Source organism: Danio aesculapii, chromosome 5 (assembly GCF_903798145.1).
Source record: "Danio aesculapii chromosome 5, fDanAes4.1, whole genome shotgun sequence".
NCBI lineage: Eukaryota > Metazoa > Chordata > Actinopteri > Cypriniformes > Danionidae > Danio > Danio aesculapii.
Window position 1 is genome coordinate 31,271,668 of NC_079439.1, and position 23,434 is coordinate 31,295,101.

General features: G+C 36.8%; 1 long non-coding RNA gene across 1 annotated transcript in view; it reads left to right on the forward strand.

The window, feature by feature from the left end:
* The window catches only part of LOC130229218 (uncharacterized), a 67,519-nt gene extending 44,875 nt beyond the window's left edge, over window positions 1–22,644 (forward strand). The window contains exons 3-4 of the long non-coding RNA XR_008837830.1: window positions 12,571–12,701; window positions 22,609–22,644. This is a non-coding gene — a long non-coding RNA (uncharacterized LOC130229218). The remainder of the gene's footprint in view (window positions 1–12,570; window positions 12,702–22,608) is intronic.
* Window positions 22,645–23,434: the final 790 nt, after the last annotated feature.

A 23,434-nucleotide genomic window follows, 5' to 3' on the forward strand; every position in this document is an offset into this window, starting at 1 on the left:
GGAATGGCTGACATATATTAGCAGAGCCAACAAAACTGTACCCAAGACTAGGAAATTTGTCTTCTTTGAAGCTTGATAGTCATTCTGCTGCATCAGTATATTACCAGACCATCAGTCACCTGATCACTCAGCTTCTTTTTTATTGGACAAGCTAGAAATACCCAATGTTAAACGAAATGAAGTGGCCTACAGACTGTGCTAAACATTTTTCAGACCAAACAGCGTGTGGCATCACCACATGTGTAGACACCAGGTCACACGTATGACTCAGCAGATTTGACCATCTAACAGATTCTAAAGTTCCCAATTAGAAAAGTGGTCCGATAGGCTGGTATTTTCATAAGCATGTGTGCCTGCGGGTCTGTGTCTATCGGAGAGATGGTGCTCAGTATTCAGACCACACTGCAGACAGTCTCAGCAGCATAATGGGAGGTTGACTGTTGGGGGTAGAGGAGGTGAGGGGAGGCGGCGAGTGAGGGCTCAAGGAGGGGAGGGAAAAGGGGTAACGGACGTGGCGGTGCTCCAGAATCAATTGGCGGTGTAATGAGATGGCACGGCGCCAGGTAACCATGGCGCTGCCCCCTCCGCTCTCCTCTGGAGTAAATTAAAGAGGAACGGAGCACAGAGAGAAAGTGAGTTCGTTTCTGAGAATGACAGAGAAGAAGAGAAGGATGAGATCTAGTCGCAAACAAAGAAATGGAAAAAGAGAGATTGGGCACTGATAAAGGGGAGAAGATACAGTGCTGTAGAGAAGGAAGCGTTAAGCATGGAGGAGGAAAAAAACTAGAGAGACTAAGAATGCAAGAAAGCTAGAGAGAGAGGCACTTACCTCAGACAATGAGCATTCCTGAACTTCAAATCTGAGCTGAACACAAGCCCCTGCTCTAAAGAGAGAGGGGAGAGGGGAGGCCAAAGTTTGAGGCCAGAGGGGCTTTTATATTATTATTAAAATTTACTGAGACATCTTTTTTACAGCCCCTGGAAAAGGAACTGGCATGAGATGAATTAGGAGATTGTGTCCCCTTGAGTCCCAGAAACCACCTACTCAGCTCTCTCCATCTGCGTTGAAGCTCTTTTCCCCCCCAGTCTTTTTGTTGGAATTATTTTGATATTTATTGCCACAGCACAGGTAAAGTCACAGGTATTAAATCATAATATGTGTGTACAGTGATTGCACAATAATAATAGCAAAAGGATGAATGACCACTGAATAAAAGCTCTTAAAGTCTCCGCTTTTAGAAAAGAGTGCTTCAACAGTTTCAGATTTCAATGAAGATGTTACTGAAAAGGTTTTCCTGCAGCTATAGTGGATTGGAAGATAAATGCCTGTTGAATAATACACTCAGAGTTCCTCCTCGAGGTGCATCCTTTTGAAATATTCACCACAATATACAACCAGCCCCTTCGCCACTTTGGCACACGCCATATATCTGAACCCCCCCCCCCCCCTCTTTTTTTTTCTCTGTCAGTGCTGTGCTGATTTTCTGGTTGGATGAGAGGCATCAGTCAGTTTGATTTCACTGAGACAGTATGCATTTCTTCATCAGCCCCCTTTCTTCCCTTTCTTTCTATCCTGCCGAGGGGCTAAGATGTGTTAATACTGTGTAGTTGGCTGTGTTTGCTCCTCTGATTAGTGAGCGTGTGTGACGGTTACTGGAGATGAATTGAAATTAAAGCTTGATTAATATCGTAATTAGGTCCCCCCTTTCCCATTTCTTCCTGGTCCAACCTTACGCCTTCCAAAGTGACTGTTTTCTTCTTCTCTATTTGTTTTTTGTGTCTCCTTAGCCACCTGCCGGCTTCAGACTTGAGGGAATTTAACTGTTAATGTCACTTTGGAAGAGTTTTTATTATGCAGTTTGAATATTGTTGTTTTCTGCAGTGTAATTATATTCAGTTATTAGTTGATATTGAGCACATATTGTATTGGACAAGAAGAAAACTGGAGACTTGTGTACAATATTTGTGTTGCAATATTTTAAAATAAAGGCATATTTGGGATCCAAAAGTTATCTCTGCCTTCTTAAATTAGAGATAATTAGAGAATAAAAAAATAAAAATACATACTGTGCAGACTTTATTGAAAGAAAAATGAATAAATACGTAGTTTGCATAATACACGTTCCTTTAGGAATTGCAACATTATAATGTACTGTTAGTTAGGGCTGCACAATATATCGTTTCAGCACTGATATCGCAGTGTGAGTGTCTGCAGTAGTTAGGCAAGGGACGATAACCATTTTCAAGGTTTGCCGCAGTTTGGAAAAGTAAAGGTTTTAAAACCGCCAAAATGTTCTGTAATACTGTTCCAAAGGTATGTGTAAGATTTTTTTTATTTACTTTTTTTAAATGATTTTTTTAGGACAACAGTATCTTCAGCTGAAAAAATATCCAAATATGATTTTAATATGAATTTCATCAAATAAACACCCTTAGTGTTTATTTTCATGATAATGTTTACTTTCACCGTCTCATTTAGGGAAACTCCTGTGATAAATAAGTTCTCTGAACTTTAATAATAAATCTATATAAAATGGCTGCACTTCCCACCTGCTTTATTCAGTCGCAATGACTTCTGGGACTTCTAGCGTGAGTTCGGTGCTTAAGTCTGCATCGATGCATCCTCGATATCAAGAACACATCCGGGAACTTTTACGCGTCCTTCGTTCTAGCAGTCTTGAGTTTTGGAATTGAACTTTGGCAGTTATAGATGACATTACACGAGAACACGAGGATGCAAGATCGCTGAAGAACGCATGTTGAGAAACAGCTAATTTATAGACATGAGCGCCAAGCCCCTGAAGGCATCCCGTAAACTTCCTTACAGGTACTGTTTTCTATCAAATTAAAGAGAATGTAAAAAACGTTTTCATCTATTTTTGCGAACATGTGTAAACATGGATAATTTTGAAATGTTGTCGTGTAGATCGTGAATCTTTCAAAACGCAAGGCAAAATCTTTGGCATCATTAATTAATATATATATATATATATATATATATATATATATATATATATATATATATATATATATATATAGTTCAATAAAAGCATTCATTTATAATTATGAGCTACATCCATGTAAAATGTATTATTGAGAGATGTATTTAGTAGAAAAAAATGTAGCATATAGACTTTTATTATGCATCAGCTGTTGATTGAGTAGAAGCAGATTTGAATGCGAGTTTGTAGTGGATTGCTAGAATTGAAAGGATTTAAATGAACAGAAAGTCTGGCATATGTTCTCAGAGAGAAGTCTGTTTTCAGAAGATTATGACCATTTTAAAAAAAGACGAAAGATTTACTGGATTATGGAAGTGAGTTGCAGTTTCATGTACTGCACTGCGGATTCCAAATTTAGTTACCGCTGATTATTTTTGACTTCCTTTTTGCAATATTGTATTTACTGTATGATGCACACTGTTAATATTTAAGTTGAAACGTCATGTCCTAAAAGTTTATTACAGAGAAGGTAATAATATAAGGCTAGCTGGCTGTAATCTGATCACTGCTGTATCATCCAATGAGCCAGTCTCTTGTCAGTTACACTGTTTCATGGCACAGCATTGGATTGAAATGCAACCTCCGTTTGCCGACCAAACATAGTTCTTAGTTACTGAAATGACAATGTGATGAGATTATGACACCAAATCTGCGTTAGGTGTGTTTCCTTTGTTTTTTTAGCAGTAACGTCTAGTAATCTCCAGCCATTGACTCATGTTCTGTGGCAATGCATCCTGGGAATGGAAGACAGTGACAACACTATGTTTCTGAGTAGTAGATTAATAGGGAGGACTGGAGTGTGGCTGCCGCAGTAGCACATGAGGAGAATATCAGACAAGACAAGAGAGACCTAGAACTGAAGGGAAAAAAGAAAGAAAAGCAGTGGATGAATTCGGTACCAGCATTTAAACACAATAACTGCAGAAGTGTTTGGAACATATTGAAAGCTTCACTTTTACTAATGCGAATTGTATAGGTGTTAAAGAGTTATTTTCTTGTCACTTTTCTAATGCTGATTTTTTTTTGTCTGTAATAAGACAGAATAAACAGTGAATAAACACTATTGTCAAGATTTGTTTTTACCCGATTTAGTCTATTTAAATGGAAAATGTCTCAAACAGGTTTATTTATTCATATTATATATACACAAATTGTATATATTGGTTAAAGACGAGATGTTCACTCCAAGTTAATGATCATATATCAAATAATACTTATAACAGTTTATACAAGTTGTTTTAGACACATAGGAGCCATATTAAATAATGTAATCTTTTGAAAAAATAAAATGTCAAAAAAAAAAACTGACATTAAAAGTATATAGATCCGACAAATATGTTATTGCTGTATTATTTAATATTAGAATTATTATTTATTTATTTTTCTTTCAAAGTGTTTTAAGTTATTTCGTGTTTATACTATTGTTTTTTTGTTTGTTTTGTTTTTGCTAAACTGAAAAAAATAAACCTTTGTCAATTTGTATGACAGTGTTTAAAATAAAAGTTCAAAAAAATAAATGTCAAAAAGTAAAACATTCTGACCTGCATTTATTATAATGTACACTGTATAAAGAAATAAGTTATCATTTTATTGTATTTTATTGCATTGGAAAATATTAGGGTATTTGACAAATGGGTCATAGCTAGTGATTTGTTTGAAGTTTGCTGGTTTAAAATGACAGTTATTTAATGTTTTGGAGCTGCACTGTGTCTTTAAATCTTTTAATGTGCCATTAAATGATCTTTGTTTTAAATATGCCTGACAACACTTATTTTTGATGTATAAACCATTGTCACACTGAGTGACATTTTTGGTCTTATTTAAATCAAAATTAAATGTGTGAATGTTTTTTTTTTTTATCTCAGAACAAACTTGTTCTAATGTAAGAAAAAAAGGTTGAAGTGCAAAAGAGAAAGTAAAAGTGTTACACTTTAATGCTTTGATGCTTGAAACCCACTTTTCCATTTTGACTCATATACATTACTTTTGCTTTGGTCACACTTTACAATAAGGTTTCATTTGTAAATGCTAAGTAATGTATTTGCTAACATTAACTAATTATGAACAATAAATGTACAGCATTTATTAATCATAGTTTAATATTTACTAACACATTAACATCAAAATTTATGCTTGTAACATTAAGTTAATGCACCGTGAGTTAGCATGAACTAACAATGAACAGCTGTATTTCCATAAACTAACGTTAACTAACATGAACAAATACTGTGATAAATGTATTGTTCAGTGACTATATTTACATGGACAATAGTAATCAAATTATTTGCCTTAATCAGAATAAGACAATAAAATGATTAAGGTGTTTACATGAGTTGCTTTTTGAATATTCCTTTCATGATCCGTTTACATGTTATAGTACATAATTCGAATAACGTCATTGTGTCCCACCGCTATCCACATTTCCTCCAAAATTTCGTGTAAGTTTGGGTGGTTCATTTTTAATTTGTGGACTTTAACTGCAGTTTGGCACTTTCACTTTCATTCTGGAACATTTCATGCATGCCCCCCTTGACAAGCAAGATATTGGATGCGAGTATGAACTGCTGGAAGAATGCTGTTTTAATGGAATTTGATACCGCACGCTGTATATAGGAAAAAAATCCTCCTTTTTCGCGATGCAGGTGTCTGTGGTCCTTCACTGACACTGCAGAGAATAGTGTCAAACAGCCGTGTGTGTATAGATTATCCTGTTGAAAAATGTGGCGAAAATCCTACACGACGGCAATAGTTTAATTGTAGTGTTTACATGTCTGTACTGCACTTCAAAAATGTGACTAAAATCAGCATACTTCACATGTTTTAATCCGATTTCTGTTTAGTTCGATTATGATCTTAATCAGATTAAATTAATGAAAAATCGCTGTTTACGTGGTAGACTCTTAATCAGAGTATTGACTTAATCGTATTAAAATCGTATTATTGGTGTCCATGTAAACACACTCAGTGTTTGTTCATGTTAGTAAATGCATTAACTAACATTAACTAATAAAACCTTATTGTAAAGTCTTACCTTTGCTTTGATCTACCTAATATGTCCATTTTAAGCAGAATTTTATCAGATATTTAGATTAATGTCTTAAGAACTTGCAAATACATTTAAAGCTTTGTAATCGCTTAATTTTCCACTGTGAATGCTCAGAGGCTAGACAAAGAAAAATGAACATCTGTGTTTGGTAATTGAACCAGGAGCAGTTTGTTTTCTCAGTGCATAATTACAATCCAGTGTTACATATTTATTGTTTCCTATTTAATTGTAATGTATTTATCTCCTAATAGAGATTTACTTGGGTTTGTTGTCTTATATGTAAATAATCAGATTTTCAGAAATACTTAATACTTTAAACTCTTTAAACTGATTTCTTTGACAGTGAGTGAAAGAAAAAAATATCTTTTTTTTTTGCTGACAAGAAACAAGACAGAAGGTTTTATGACTCAAGTGGTCACCGGAGTCGTTGCTTATTCTTCTCATGGGAAGATTCACAATTTTTGTTCTTTATCACTTTATCTGTGCCTCTCTTCCTTACTGTGTTTGTGCTGAGTGGGTGTTCTCTCTTATATTGCTCTCTTCTGGCTTCAGAGGATTTGACTCCTCAGAACCACTGCCAAGGCTCTTTCTTTGAAAACCAATAAGACCTCACCGGTATGTCACCATAAACAGGCTCGGAGCCATTGAGCACAAGACGACATTGTTCTTCCTATTGAGGTGAATGGTGCCCTATGGAGTCATTAAAAGCGGTTGTGCTGTCGAGTGCTTCTTAGTGCGTCTCAGACCTGACCTCTTGTTGAGATTATGTACAACCTCAATGCCTTTTATTAACAATTACCCATAATGTCGTCGAGCTTTTCCCACTGGCGGACTTACTGTAGGTAAAGGGCGCCTCAGGTGAATTCCTGCCAATTTTCTCAGTGTCAGGCTTTCAGTGGTGAGTTGATTTGGGAGTGTTTAATTTTATTGTGTGATAAATAACTGGTTGTTCTTGCTTGTTTTAAGGGCATCTATAAGAATTACAAGGCTGTGAACAATTAGTGCACAACGAGTACAAATTTTCACCTCTGCGCTGAAAATAAATGGGTGCATAAACAGTTTTCACTCAGAAATTGCACAATTTCACAATTGCAGTGAAACAAGAAGTAACGTGCAAGAAAAACACCAATTAAACATGACATTTTGAAGTAAAAAAGACCTCAAGTATTCTTGTAACACGTACTCCAATAAAGGTTTTTTACTTATTCAGAAATCTTTTCCTTCAGCCTACAGGATTTTGTACCCCACTTTCACTTATAGTTGTAATGGAAAATGAGATTAAAAAAGAACAATAATCAAATAAACTTTCAGTAGTTGACCCAACTTGTGCGCATAAGCATAAGAGTTTAAATATAACTGTTAAATAAAGATTTTAGCCTTCACAAAGGCATGACAGAACTAAGGCATCTTGCGTGCCCTTGTCATAAGATCTTGTTGCACTTCTGTCTCACACTACAAGAAACATAAAACAACTGTAGTGGCAACAAACAAGCAAAGTGAAAAGCGATGCGGTGTGAATTTGTTTAATCTGTATCTATATATACTATACCTATCTGTCTGTCAAACCTTGTGCTTTTCCTGGCTGGGTGTAGCACCTGCCGCTTGGCGTATCCTTTTGAAGAATCCCAGTGTTAGAAACCAGAGGCTGAAGTTTATTTTTAACAAGGTCCATTTCAAGACTTATCTTTTTTTAGCTGTTTATACAGGGCATTTCGACAGAAAATACACTCTTCAAAATTGAACAAACACTAGGTCAAATATGAATAAACGCAACCACTGGGCTAATGACGGGCTTCTATGTTGGGTTATGACAAGGGGTACCAACAAATTATTATTAATCTACATTTTAGCATAAAAACCAGGGCTGCACAATATATCATTTCAGCATCAATGTCGCAATGTGATCATTCGCAATAGTCATATTGTGAGTATATAATATATATTGTGAGTATTATAATTTATAATTTCCCAATTGTTATTTTAAGGCCTGTGATTGTGTGAGGGTTTTGAAAGCATTTAGGCCTAATTGTACTGGTTCTAACAGTTATGAAATAGTTTGATAACAAGCAGAAAACGTTCATGGGCCAATGACATCACCACATTGAAATGTTCTATACCTGAATACAGTTTGGATGTATGCTGTTTATTAAATTCGAGAAGGTTTGGCATAAATCAGTGATTTTTCTCAGTTTTTATAATTTTTTTTTTTTATATTAATCACCTTAATTTATTCTCGTCCCCTCGATCATCCTAAAGCCATTGGGCAGTGGTGAGCCCAGGTGCGAGGTCCCTTTCATCGCTGCTTGCAGCTTTAAGTTTCTTTATTGAATTCATCTCTGCTTGTAGACTTTCTTATATTTTATGAATATACACTCCCCTACAGAGTTATCCCAATAAATGTAAAATTCTAAATTCTTTCCAAATAGTTATTCATCACATCTAGTGAAATTGTATTCATATCGCAATATCTATCGCAAAATATGGTTGCCGCGATACCATTAATTAATCTTACAAGACTATACCAGCTCAAGTATCATGATACCAAGTAGCATTGCAATACTGTAATTTATAACTATATAAATTATATAATTAAATACTATTTAAGTTATAATAGTTATGTTTATTTCATAACTACCTTACAGCCAAAAAGTATTATTTGCACCTCACTTCACCTAAAAAGTATTCATTCTTTTTGTTTATTTTGTAGATAACTGACCAACAATAAACACATTAAAATAAAGATACAAATTATACCAAATGAAATTTGTTACGAAGAGAATTGTTTATACAAAGTGGTCAAAAATTGTTTCAATGTTTCCTGTTGCTATTTTGGGTGTTTCGTTTTTTCAGTCTCATCAGGTAACAATCCAAAGTATTTTAAAATTTCACTTTGTGAGTCGTTCTTTTATGAGATAGTCGTGGTTGTTTGTAGCTTCTAAATCAAATTAACAGGAGCAGAACCGATTCAGATGTGCGTTCGAGCTGAAACGTTAGAAAACGTGCAATATTCTACCATAAAAGTGCGAATTCTACACAATTTTGCAACCTTAAAGGGCTCCACAGACTATTAAAATAAAAGTGTCTATAGCTGCACAAACGTGTGAGCATTTTAGTGACTTTCTACATGCAACATTATCTATTGTAGATAAATCATTATTGATGATACTACCATTTACAAACTACAGTGGCACCGCCAGTATTTTGGAGCCATAGTATCGCGATACTATAGTACTGGTAAACCATGCAACTCTATCGCAGAATAAAAAAATCACAATGTTAGATTTTGCCAAAATCGTGCAGCTCTACTAAAAACTCTTACTAACATTATCAGTGGGAATCTTTTATGTTCAGTTAGTTAATGTTTCATACTTCTTCACTTTGCATCTACTTCTCCCCCTTTGTTGCCCAATTTTGGAACCAACAGAGACGGACACTACCCCCTATCCTGATGCCCTCTTTGTTCACCCTTATGTTGGAGGCCCGCTCTTAAAGCTTGGCATGGGTTAAGGCAGGCGAGAGTGTTTGGGGGGAGAGAAGAAGAGTGGGCACAGGGCAAAAAAGGGGCAGACAAGGGGGCTTGGCAGACACCTGAAAGTCAAATCTGCTCATTTAGATTCAAGAGGAGCAGGATGTGGAAGAGACTTTAATAGCCTCTTTGTACCCCCCTTGCCCCCCTTATAAGCTCCTACAGACAATTTCATTATGTCGCAGTTGTTTGCAAGCAGATGTCAAACTAATTTATTGACATTTATCCCAGAATTATTTAAATATTTATTAATATTACTTTATTTAAAATGAACTATGGTATGCTTAGTGGTTGTCCAGCTGGGTGCAGGAATTACACTTATTACTAAGCCATACTTACATGCTATTTCAGACTGAATATTCAAAGTAGCATGGTAAACAGTATAGAGAGCGCATCACAAGTTGACTTCAACTCAGTAAATCAGGCTAGGCGGAATATCACTATTTACTTCTAAATAAAAATCTACATTACCGATGCTGAAAAAGTTCCCTTATGAAATTAAAAATAGTCACATCAATCTTTCGCCGGAAGATTTCAGTGGCTGAACAACACTTTCGTGCATATAACACATTCATAACAACAACAAAATTTACATAAGCTTTGCGTGAATAAATTCGTTTTAAAATGTAACATTACCTGTCTAAAAGAAAAACTTCAACCATGGTGTCGTCCGTCCTCCTGCGTGCAAAGTAACACCAATATTGATTCAGGATTTTAAAAAGATTTGATTCAGCATTTGTTTTTACAGTAGCAACTGTCTTGTGTGCACATGAATGCATAGCGTGCGTGTACACGCAAATGGCGGATCTGCATGAACAGATGTGCAAATGTACAAATCTACATTTGTTGACAGACAGTTTGGGCTACTTATCAGAATTATGGGAATTGTCGGCCTGACAATTTTTAGTTGGATGAACTTTTTTTTGGTTTTATGCCATACCCAGAATATAAAAACACATATAAATACATTTTGATCGTTTACTTAAATCATTACTATTGGAATGTGAAGAGACTTTCAACCAGCACAACAAAAATAGCTTCTGAAGACAATCACCTACTGCAACTTTAACATATTCAAGCACATGATTTGTCCGCCAACATGATCCAAATAGTTTTTATTATTACGATTGTTAAGAAAGGAAAATAAATTAGATTTTGTCTTGTGATGATGCTGTTCACATCACATTGCCACCTCTAGAAAAGTAAAAAAATCCGGGGAACGAATATAATGTTGCACCACATGCTGCCTGCAGAATGTGCACCCCTGAAACTACTCCCCTCCTGCCATGTTGCACACCAGAGATGAGTTGGACTGCATTGCAGGATGAATGGGAAGCCATATTGAGATCTCATGAACCATTTCATGAGCAATTCTCATGTGATTCTGCAACTTCGGAGGGCGGACACACTTCTTTCTTCATGCAGAAAACTATTCGGCTATAGAGATATTTCTGTCAGGGTGCAAAATCAAGAAATATTACATTATTGATAGGAGAGCTTTTAGGTGAATGATAAATAATATAGTTGAAAAAAAGTCTCTGTGACAGTAAGGTAATAGCACTCAAATATGTTTGACTGTCTGGGGAACTGCGGAACGCCAGCCAGACTGTGACCAACTGACACACTGACTCACACACACACACACACACACGCAGGGAGCATTGGAGAGACTGTGCCAATGCCTGGATTAGGCAGCCATGTAAACAAGCAAATAGATACGGAGACAAGCAGACAGACAGACACAGGCAGAGAGACAGATGGATGGACAGACAGAGAGACAAAATGCTATTAATTGCATCCGATTAGGATGGCGGGCACAGCTTCCTGTCTACGGCTGCCACTGTATTTGTTCGTCGGACATATCGAAAATATTTTTCGCAGTTGTTTTGTTAATCTGAGGGACTTTTTTCACCTTTTTAAAGGAATAAATCAAGACAGCGTTTGGACCATTGCTCCGTAGCTTTTTCCAGAACAGGACAGTGAGCGGTGCTCCCTCTCTCACTCGCTCGTTTTGCTTCTAACTTTCTGTCTCTGCCATTTTGATGAGCTTGAAAAAAGTGTATCTCTTTTTCTCTCTCACTACGTGGCGTGGATTGGACGCCGACTGGAAGGAAGGAGGGAGGAGTAGGATCGAGAAAGGGCACGCTGCTCGCGTAGACGGAGAGATGGCATATTTGCAGAAAGAGAAATGTGGTGTGAAAGCAGTCCTTTTCAGTCTTCACTCTTTAGACTTTTGTGACGCCCGTAAAGCTGCTTTTTTTTATTTTCTGCACTACGCTCTACCCCTCTTTCTGATGCTGCTTGCATATCTCCGTTATAAACTTTTTTTTTTCTGAACGGACATCTTTATAGCTTTATTTCATTGCTCTGTCAGTTTGTTTCTGTTTCAGTCCGTTCCTTGCTTGTTTTTAATCGCCCCTCAGTTAGTTTTATTCATGGGAGTTAAAGACAAAGGGAAACGTCCACATTTTGGCACCACTAAGGGGAGTCAGAACTGCAGCCAAGGACCCTGCTGAGATCCAAAAAACCCCAGCACAGCGAAGCGCCAAAAAAAAAAAGAAAGAAAAAAAGAAAACACCACCCTTTCCTTTGCATGGTCACAAATTCCACTCTCCCTGTAGCCAGGGCAGTGCCGCAGCTCCTCCTCGACCACATCTCACCGCATTCGACCTTTCCGCCTTCTCTTCTCAGTCTTCCTCGGAACCTTTTCTGACCCATTTTTGAGGGTTTTCGTTTTTTTCACTGTAAATACGGATAGGACCGGCCGCACAGGAGGGCGAAAAGTGGGACAGGGGCTTTTTCAATGTTGTCTGTCGATGACTTGGCGATTTGTTCTTGTTGAACTAGGGATGATGTTTTTGGCTTCTTTTTCGAGGTTGTAGGTGCTGTATGTGTTCTTCCTTCGTGTCAGGACGTGTTTGTGTATTAATGGTTTGATCGTGTGAATGAACACTTCTGTACTTCCTTCTAACGGCTGTCTTTCTATCCTGTTCCAGATTTTTTTTGCGGGCAATGGAATTGGCCTAGTCTGTACCCTAAGCCTGACTCCATATTGCCACCAGGTGTAGGCTAACTCCAGTATGGACATCGGACTGGTCAGCAGCATATAGACAGACGTCCTCCTCTGGTACGCTACTTTTTATATGCCCCTTTTTTCCTCTGTCCGTTCTTTTAGTTCGTTTCAATCAGAACTTTCTGTATCCTGCATCTTGTTTACCATTGGGTCGTATTCTTTCTTGTTAGTTTAAGAGTCGCGAAAGCTGTCCGCGTTGCTGTAGAATGATGCTCCGTATTAAGTTTAAATCTCACTTTGCTTCATAATTTTTTTATATATATATATTGCATTTTGATTTTAAGCATCAAATAGTTGTCCGCTTGGTTAAGGTCTTATCAGAAATAAATGTAGGTCAATTGCGGTTCAACATAAATAACAGTTTATTTCCAAAAAAACAAGAAGTTGTGTCCACATAATATTTAGCGAGTCACAGTTCCTTTGATTTCAATTGGTAGGAATCAGCAAATGTGTAGAGAGTGAGTGGTCTTACGATGCCATGGAAACACATTTGTAATTTGAGACTGTGTTCTGGATGTGTGCTCAATATTCCACCAACAACTTATTTGTTTTCAGTCTGGCACATCTCATAATGCGTGCCCATAGAAATGGGTCAAATTATAATGCAGATATCTTCAGCATTTACTCTATTGTTCTGGAATAACCTTTGATTTCCCTTAGGGAGTGGCACTGTACCATGAATCATGGCATTTCTAATTGCAGCTTGTTGCACCTATACAACTTGTTGTGCAGACTGGGAAAACCCTTGTCGCTGAGGTTGTGATTTCTTATTTTTAATAGTGGGTAAATAATGTATTATAAAAATATTTTAGATGTGTGCAATATATTATCGAAAAATGTGAAATTCCTATACATGCGCTCAGGTACACAATATACGTGTCAATGTAAATAAAAATACTATCTTCCGTAGCTGCTTTCTTAAATGTCAGTAACTTCAGCAGATTTGATCTAACAGTTGACAGTGTTGTCTGATCTGGACACAGCAAACACCACCTGTGTCTTTCAGACTGACCTTCACTTTAAAGATACAGTATGTCTTAAATCTGTGGCAATTTAGAAAGTATCTGAAACTCATGGTGAAAAAAAATTGTTAGTGGGATAATTTCCTAATCACTACTCTATTTAGTTAGACCTATTAAACAACATACACAAATACTAGTTTTGTTTGTTTTACCACATACGACAATTGTGCGTCAAATTATTTGATTAATTCGTTAAATACGTTAAAGTTGTAGTGATTTATCGGAATTTGTTGTTGTTTAAATGTAGTCAATGAGACTTTTACTGTATGAGACTTGTTGAATTTATTTTCCTGATAATTGTTTTTTGATTTGCAAAATTTTTTAATTTTAAGTATATTATGCTTATGTTGTTGTTGTTGTATGCTTATGAAAAGGTATCCATTTTTTATTTATTCAATTCTTTTTTACATTATATTTCTTAGTGATTCCGATTTTCAAGTCGGCGCTCATTTTACAGGTTTTCTACTTCCTCTGTTTATGAATTCCTAATCTTTCATCTATCCTTTTCATGAATTTCAGGTGATGTACATAATGATCTTCTTCCTCTGTATTACCTGTTGAATTGCCCTTATAACCCTTCAACAAAATACTTTTAAACATGTGCATATGGCTTTTTTATTTGTCTTTCGTTTTAAATTGGTGCATGAGGAAAAAAACAACCCTAAGAATTAGCATTTTGTTATGCATCGAATATTATTTTTGAAGGTGGAGGTGGGTGTTGCTGTGACGCAGTGCAGTGATGCCAGCTGCCACAAACCCGTAGATCCGAACTTGTGGTGTCTCTGTGCACAAGCTCGTGTCTATAGGTATGTGTCTGCGAGGTGAACACAACAGTCTTCCCTGCAGCTTCTGCTGTTGTCTAGAAACTTCCGTGCTGTGTTAACACTTTAACAGTTATCAAATCTAAGGATTTTTTTAGTCAGTAGCAAGAATGCTTGCTTCAATTCACTAGCATAACCTGATTGCATCTCTTTTGAACAGTAAAGGAGGTCTGCCGATGTAAACACAAGCAGCCGGGAGGTTTTTGTCTTTTCCCTAAAGTATTAGAGCGATGTCTCGGGATGAGGTAGTAGGTTGTATAGTTTAGAGTTACAACATGGGAGATAACTGTACAGCCTCCTAGCTTTCCTCGAGCAGACGCCCTTCTCAGTAAAAGCTGCAGTGCTAATGCTAACGTAACTAGCAGAGAAACAAACAAGCTCCCCTGACGTGCTGAGAGCAATGCAACAGTGATTATCAGTGTTAATTATAAAGTCTGAAGGTGTCTGTTGAAGATTTAACAATGTCAGATGTAGCATTTTTAGTTTTTAACGTTTATAGGCAAGTGTTTACAGTTAAGGCCCGTTCACACTAATGAGGATGACTACTGTATAATTAACCATTTTATGAGAAGAGAGAAGTCTACAGCAAATCACAGCTAAAACGATAACAAAACAAAAACAAAACAAATCAATGCAGTCATTTTCAGATTTATATTTATTTTCAGATGATAAAAACACTGACCTAAGAATAATCAGGCTGACTTAAAAAAGCTTGATCATTTAAAGTGGTGTACCTGTAGTACACGCTTACAGTATAATAAGCTACTGTTATTGCTGTGGATGCTTAAATACTGTATTTAATTTATCCTCATAGGTGTGAACCGGCCGTTTGCCAGGATTACCATGTTTGCTAAACATCTTGTGTTTATTAGTTTCAACAGACCTGTACGCACATAAATTACCTGTTTTAATCACTCGGTTTAAAGCCTTATCCTATAACAGTGATTTTTATGTGGTAGCCCAGCATCAAAGTAGTTTCACACCACCGCAAGCATATAGCTTGTAATAAAAAACAGGATACTAGAAATGTGACATTTCTATCAAAAGACCACACAGTTATTACAACAATATGTTTAACATGCTATCCTACAGAGCTCTGCACCACAAACACCACGTCCTAAAATACACATGGAAACTGTGAAAGCCTTATGTTCTTTGATATTTCCTTCTGGATTTTATTTAACCGTCGAGCGCACTGTATTTCTCGTCAGCTTTGAAAACACATGTATTACTGGCAACATTTTTGGCTTTTTTCTTTTTGCTTAAGCGCTAATAAAAATGTGATATCAATGATATGAAGGATAAATTATGTCAAAAATGCTATGCTAATAGACTGTTTGTACTTTTAGATTGGTTTAACATTGGTACATGTTTACCTATATACCTGCTTGTATATTTTTTACCTGTAATTTGTTTCTTAATTTGTTCAGCACACACACACCAAAGCTGTTCAAAGAGTTACTATGAAGAAACTGTTGCAATTGTGGTTTAAGTGCAACTATTTGTCTTTGTTTGTTCGTATATGTGGGAATTTCAAAAGGATCCCGAAACACTGAAAATATATTGCGAAGACCTGAAAAGCTGGTAAAAGCTGGTGAATTTTGTAGGAAGCTGCATCTGCAGTGTGCCACGGGTTGAGCTGCAGTCACTGCGTCAGACCAAATATCTGAGGGCATGGCAGCCTGTATGCAGATATTTGTGAATGACACTCCAATCGTGATCATGTTGTGTTGTTTCAGTTCGGTGTCTTCGTGTTGTGCTTTCACTTTGTGTGCGCTTTGATGAGGTTTGTCGCAGGTGTGTGCGCTCACGTTAGGTGTGGTTGTTGTGTTTGACAATGGTGTTTTGATTATGTTCAGTGTCGATTTCTTCTTGATTCAGTGGTACTCGTGCAGCCATCTGTTTGCATGAAAATCGGCTTCATTGAAGCAGTCTTGGAAATTCGAGCTCAATGTGATGACAATAATTCATATTCAGATTAAAAAAAAGTGTATATATAAAGTAAAAAAAAATTATTGATAGTAAGTCGTTTTTACCGAGCAACAAGTTATAATTAAAATGATTTCTGAAGGATCATGTCACACTGAAAACAGAGGCAATGATGCTAAATGTTTAACTTTGTTGTCACAGTATGAAATTACATTTTACAAACACCTTAAATAAGATTTTACAATATTGCGTTTGACCAAATAAATGCAGCCGAGGTGCACAAGAGACACAAAATACATTCAGAAACATCGGAAACGTTTGCAGTAATGCAGTATGGTACTTTTGATTGTAACAGGAATTATGTTTCACATATACACTGAAAAAGCTGGTAAGATTTATTAATGTTCAACTTAATTTGTTTGTTTAAATTCAGCCCATATAAATTGTTTCCAACCACTTAACTTAAAATATTTTTGTAACTCCAAGGAATCACGTTTAAATATTTTTTAAGTGTACATACACACACCAATGGAAAATAAACACTCTTTTTATTTCTCTAGACCAACAAAGTTATAGTTTTCTTTTCTTCCAAGATTGAAATGAAAAGGTTTATTTATTTATTAAGATTTTTTTGCAAAGAGGTGTCATCTTTTTAGACATATTTATATTAATTTTAAGACAACATAGTACAATACCGTTGTGTTAAATTCTGAAGAGTTACAAGTCAGTATTTGGTGGAATAACTGATATTTAATCAGAATAAATGAAAACAAAAATGAAATGAAAACTGTTTGCTGAACAGTTACTATTTATAGTCAATCTCTAAATGACTGTATTTTTTATTTGAAATTTAAAAGAAATAGTATCAGTCCTTTATAGAATAAAACAGACATTCAGAGGGCCAGAGTTACTTGTTTTGGTGACTTAAATTTTTTTTATATTTAGTTTTTTAATATAGTAATTGTCTTATAGTGTTTTTACCTACTAGTGAAATGATAATTAAAATATTTGTATTTCTCCTCATTAGCTAGGGCCCCTGAACGTGTGAGCCCAGCACATGCTTAGAATTCCTGCGCATAATTTCGGCCTTACATATATTACATATAATATTATTTTAGTCAGGTCTATATGAACCTATTTCCTGCTAAAAAGTGCAATTTTAACAGTAAGATTAAAAGATTAGTAATGTCCAACAGTCGATTTCAGCACCACAGTGATTTGCGATTGTCAGTGCACAACTACTTCATTATTCAGTGATTTGAGAGAGCAATCATTCTTGCTGACCAGTGCGAGTGCTCAAATGTACTTGTGACTTTAATTTGACAACTTAATTTCTATGTTGGTTGGTCCTGGATTTTGTAGGTCATTGGATAAATGAATGGATCAGCGTGTGAATATTAAGTTTGATTTGTTGGTAGTGTTTTCTCACAGAGGGCTCTAAACCACCCTCGCACGACTTTATTTAATAAATCAAAATTACAGTTGGTGTATATTGGGAATGGGCTGAATGGCTCTTAGCATTTTGTTTTGTGATTTTGTTGGAGGGATGTGATAGATTGGAGTGTGTGTCTGAAAGATGTTTACAGCTGATGCTTTTCTTCACCAACAAACATCACAGTAATTTGTATTTTTTTATTTTATACTAAGATATGCATTGATATATGCATACAGTTACAGTGGTCAGCATATATAAGTACACGTCTCACAAATCTCTCTTTTAAATTCATATTTTTATTAGGAAGCTATTCAATATTATATCTGTGCATATACATTATTAGTCAGTACTGAAGCCAAATCTAGAGCTTATCTAACAAAATAACTTATGATAACGATCTAAAAATTAGTACACACAAATTTATATTGTAGAAAAATATTAAATACAAATTTAAACAAGCGAAAATATCAAGAGAAGCAAAAAAAAAAAAATAAGAAGAATTTAGTTGAAATTTTGTAGGTTGTAATTTTTTTTGCAATATTTTGCTTAAATTTAATTGTATTATCTTTCCATTTCTAAATATGTTTGGTGACTAAAATATTATTTTAATAAATATATCTGCTTAATAAATCAGTTTTGTTTAAATGCACCAAAAATACTTTCCCTATATTCACTGAGAAATGGAGAAAAATATTCATTTTTTAAAATGGGGTGAACTAAATTATGCTGAGCACTGTATATATAGTCAAGCCTGAAATTATTAATACCCCTGGCAAATATGACTTAAAGTTACCAACAGTTATTTGACCGGAAATGATCTGCGAATTTGCCAGGGGTATGAATAATTTCAGGCTTGACAGTCTATATATTTAGTCCTGTTTCATAATATGATGGCAACAACATCCACTTTGATTAATAAATGGCGTCTTCATCATAGATGACGTTTGGTTCATGCTGCCGGCTCTGACAACGCACATGGTTTAGTGCCTAGCCTTAATAAATGTTTGAAGCCTGTTTATTATACATAATATACCGTTTCCTGTGTTGCTAACAATATGAGTCAGCAAACTTCTAAAGCAGCTTAAGAAACACACTGTTGATAAATAATGTTATAAGCGCTCTGCCACCCAGAATGCCTCGGGGAGGGAATATGATGCACTGAAGCCAAATGTGTACAGAGTTCAGCCTCGTTTCACCAAAAAAATTGTGCCGTCAATGTGGAAAAAAAAAAACTGCTCCAGAAATGCAAGTCTGCAGCTAAAAAAGACCAAGAGAACCAAACCTCAAGCCACATTTAGACTAGCACAGTTTTGGATGTAACAGATTTTGAGTAACAGATTTGGATTTGTATAGGCTGTTCTGTTGGACCACGTTTTCACCACTGAAATATCCATATTTGTGAATGAGTTCTCAAAGTCAGTGTTGAGATTGTTAGAAAAATGGATTTACTTTTGTGAATTTACTTAAAAAAGACTGACGATTATTAGATAATACACATCTGAACCGCCAAAACATTATTTCTGATAGACATTTAAGCTCAATAATAGGCATTCATATTCTCTGTTTCTCTCTTTATATCTGTCTCACTGTCAGTCATGCCCTTAAGGCTGCTTATACACTTAGCAAACAATAGTGCTTTTGTGTTAAAGCAGGAGATGGGACCCAGAGAACGTGTTTTGCTGATGACATCATTCTCTGAGCTAAAAAAAAAATCGAGGTTTATTTTATCTGAATCAAAAAAAAAAAATCCCAAACAGTGCAGTGGTTTACTGCGTTGGCTGAGGTTGGCATACATCCACTTTGCACTTGGTATCGTGAATAGCATTGGTATTTCTATTTCTGTATTCCAATCAGGCAATGTTGTTTGGTAGTTTCTTTTGATTAGAAATGTTGTGAGAGGTTGTTATAATTGAAAATAGTACAAATTAAGGATTTTTAAAATGTCATGGATTGTTGTGATGGGAAAGCAGAATTTCTCAGCATTTATAAGTGTCTTATTCATTTATTAGGAAACATTTTGATGCTAATGTGTTATAGTTTTTTTGGGGGGGTGAATAATTGATTTAGACAAAATACAGACAAAATATATAATTGAATAATAAATAATAAATAGATCTGGAAGTCAGTGCTGTATGTACTCAGTAGCACATACAGTGCTCAGCATATATGAGTACACCCCTCACAAATCTCCTTATTAAATTCATATTTTCTGTAGGATGATTTACAATATTATATATGTGCAAATACATTAGATTAGTCAGTATCTGGAGCTCCGAATCTGGAGCTAATCTAATAAAATAACTGAAACATTTTTGCCTTAATTTATATGCTAGGGAAAAATATGAAATAAAAATGTAAAAAGAGGAAAAATCAAAAGAAACAAGAAATATATTTAAAATTTGGTTGAAATTTAGTTTTTTTTATTCATTTCACATGAATTTTAATGCATTATCTTTCTATTCCTAAAGATGTTTGGTGAAATATTGCTTAAATAAATATCTCTTTAATAAATCAGTTTTGTTAAAATTCACACACACATATATATATATATATATATATATATATATATATATATATATATATATATATATATATATATATATATATATATATATATATATATATATATATATATATATATATATATGAATATAATCATTTTCAAAATAGGGTGTACTCAGTTATGCCAAGCACTGTATTTTTAATGTAATTAATATTAAAACAGAATAAAAAATATATGAATGTGTGTGGATTTTAAAATGTGACCTCTTTGTATATGATCTAGTGGATAGAAAAATATTTTAGTTGAATTTGTCAAATCAATGCAAACTAATTCAGCCTCACGTTCAGAATTTTTGTTTGTGTGTGCATGGATGAAACCGAGACATCAAATTCCTGCTCTTTCACCATGGTGTTTTGAAATAAGATATTGTGAATCTGTTTTTATTATTATTATTTTATGTGTGTGTGAGTTTGACCCTCACCTGTATGATAAAGTGCAGTTGGGGACCCTCTGTTGGCTAGTTCTGGTTTTTGAGATGTTTTATTAGTTACACAGATATTAATCATGAGAATGCAGACAGAGCAAGAGTGTGTCTGCTTAACACAGCACTGTAGAAGTACGGCAAGCAAAATGGGCCAAAATAAATAACGAGGGTGAACATTTTTTAACTGGAAGCATAAGATAAATGGCTGCTTATGTCCAGGAGAGGGAAGTCTAACACCATTTCCACAGGATGGATGCCACCATAAGTGTTTTGCGGGCATATTGTAATGGAAATTCGAAAAAGTTCACGTGAAAGATTTTTGAATTGTTGAAGGTTGTTTCAGGGCAAATATAACGTGTAAAAGCACAGTGCATGTGAAATGTTGTCCGTCGCTGATGAGATCCCATCCAAGTGGGCCGTCTGAGGTCTCCTTCACCACAGTCTCCCTGAGTCCCCCCTTTTCTCTCCTCTCCACTTTACATCTCCCCGATTCCTTTGCCTTCTGTCATTCTCGTTCCTCTATCCCTCGGTTTTCTTCCTCGTCTCCCTCTGTTGTGGCCTCGGTGCTAGCCAGGCGGTATCGAATGTAAGCCAAGCACATCATATTTTCATGTGTTCATGACTCTTTTTATCCCCTGCCCTCCCTTTTCTCAATATTCTCAGAGTGTCTCTCCCTCTCTCTCTCTCCCTGTGCTTGTTCCCTCCCTCTCTCTATTCTTTCTCTAGTTCCCTCCCTCCTGCTCCAATCTTCATTTCAGCCAGAGAAAGAGAGGGAGTGAGAAAGGGAAAGAAAGAAAAAGAAAGAAAGAGTGGAATAATGGTGAGCAACGAGGGAAATTTCTGCGCTTGGAAAGTTTTTCTTCCTCCGAAAGCGAGAACAGATCACGGGTAAGGACGTTTATGAGATGAAAATCTCTTTCGCCGTCTGCCCATCTCTCTCTCTCTCTCTCTCTCTCTCTATTCCTCCTCTCTTCTTTCTCTCAGGGGGTAGCGGGCCTCTTGCGCTAACTGGTGTCAGCTGTTGCAGGAAATGAAGGGATCACTTCTGTCCCGGTCTTTCTCTCCTACTCTCTCACTCTTTCTCGGGACTTTTCAAGAGCCTGGAATCCCTGCAAAAAGAGCGGCTCGCTCATACAAACAGATGAATGGGACTGAGGAAGAGCAGCTTCGCCTCTTCACTCTTTTGACACTGTAGATCAGATATTCCTCCTGTTTTTTTCCTCAGGATGGAAAACGCTCCTGTCGCACATGTGACATGGGGTGAGAGACGGTGCGTGTATGCGAACGCCCCCCCACCCCCTATGCCGATCTCTCATCTTATAGCCCTCTGGGTAGAAGTCTGGTGTGTGTTGCCGGTGTCATGGCCCTGCCTCTCTCTCTTTTTCTCTCTCTCTCTCTCTCTCTTTCGCCCCCTATTCAATTTTCTGTCCTATAGGCTGATTAATCCGGATACCTTTTCTCCCCAGATTCTTTGTTTCCTTTGTTCACGTTTTTTCCTTTTTCAGTAGCGCTCTGCTGCCATTTGAATTTCCCACCTTTTTTCTCTCTCTCCCTCTCTTTCTGTCTCTCGCTCACATGTTCCTCCTCTCTCTCTTTCCTCTGCGGCTCCAGACAGCAGGCAGACAAGATCCTGTCAGAATCCTCTCTTTGCTTTTTATGTCCTCTCGTCTTTTCGTTGCGTGTTTGGTGGTGTGTTACACTGCATCATGGGATGATCGACGTAAAAACGTGTTTTATTTTTTTGTCTCTTCCTCTATGTCCTCTCAGGCGTGAGGAGAACGCGGCACCCGGGGCACGGCCAGTCGTTCCCGCCGGCTCGGTGAGTTCTCTCCCCTTCTCTCAGTGCGAGTGTGTGATTATACAAGCGCTGATGTGACCTGATAGTGTCTGTATGTGAGCTGGCAATGACAGTTCTGCTCTGTTATCTTGGATGAGAGCTTCGGCTCTACGTGATCGTAGTCTCTTTTCTCCCCTCTTGACTGTGCAGTTTTAAATCAGACGAGCGAATGTCCGCAGCGATTCATCTGGGTGAATGTAAAGACAGGTGCTCAATTGGTCTCATGTGTGCGTGTGGTCAGCGTGAGGAGTCTGTGTGTGGCGCCACTTCTCCACGCATGCCCTCGTCCGCTGTGCGCATGTGTGTTTGTGCATGAGACCCGATGTCTTTGTGTGCAGTCCACGCTGATGGGCGTGTGTGTGTGTAACTATGTTGTGTTACTTCAAAGTGCCCAATGCCAGTACATTTCGAACGAATGCAATGTTAGAAACAACCGAGGAGAGAAGGAACGGGATGACGGAATGGCGAAGACTCTCGGTGCTTCACCGTGCCCCTCTCCTTCCCTGAGACCCTAACTTGTGACGTTCTGCTTCGATGTCCACGGGTTGGGTTCTCGGGAGCTGTGAGAGGCACTCAGTCGTCCACCCATCCAGGAGGAAGCAGAGGACAGGACGACATCCAGGCTGATTGAGTGGGGAAGGAAGGACAGACAGGAAGAAGAGACGAAATAGGGGATGAGTGAGGTGAAGGTGGCGCACGGCGGGCCTGCGGTTTGAGGGTTTAAAGGATAGGGAGAGCGAGAAACGTGAGTGTCAT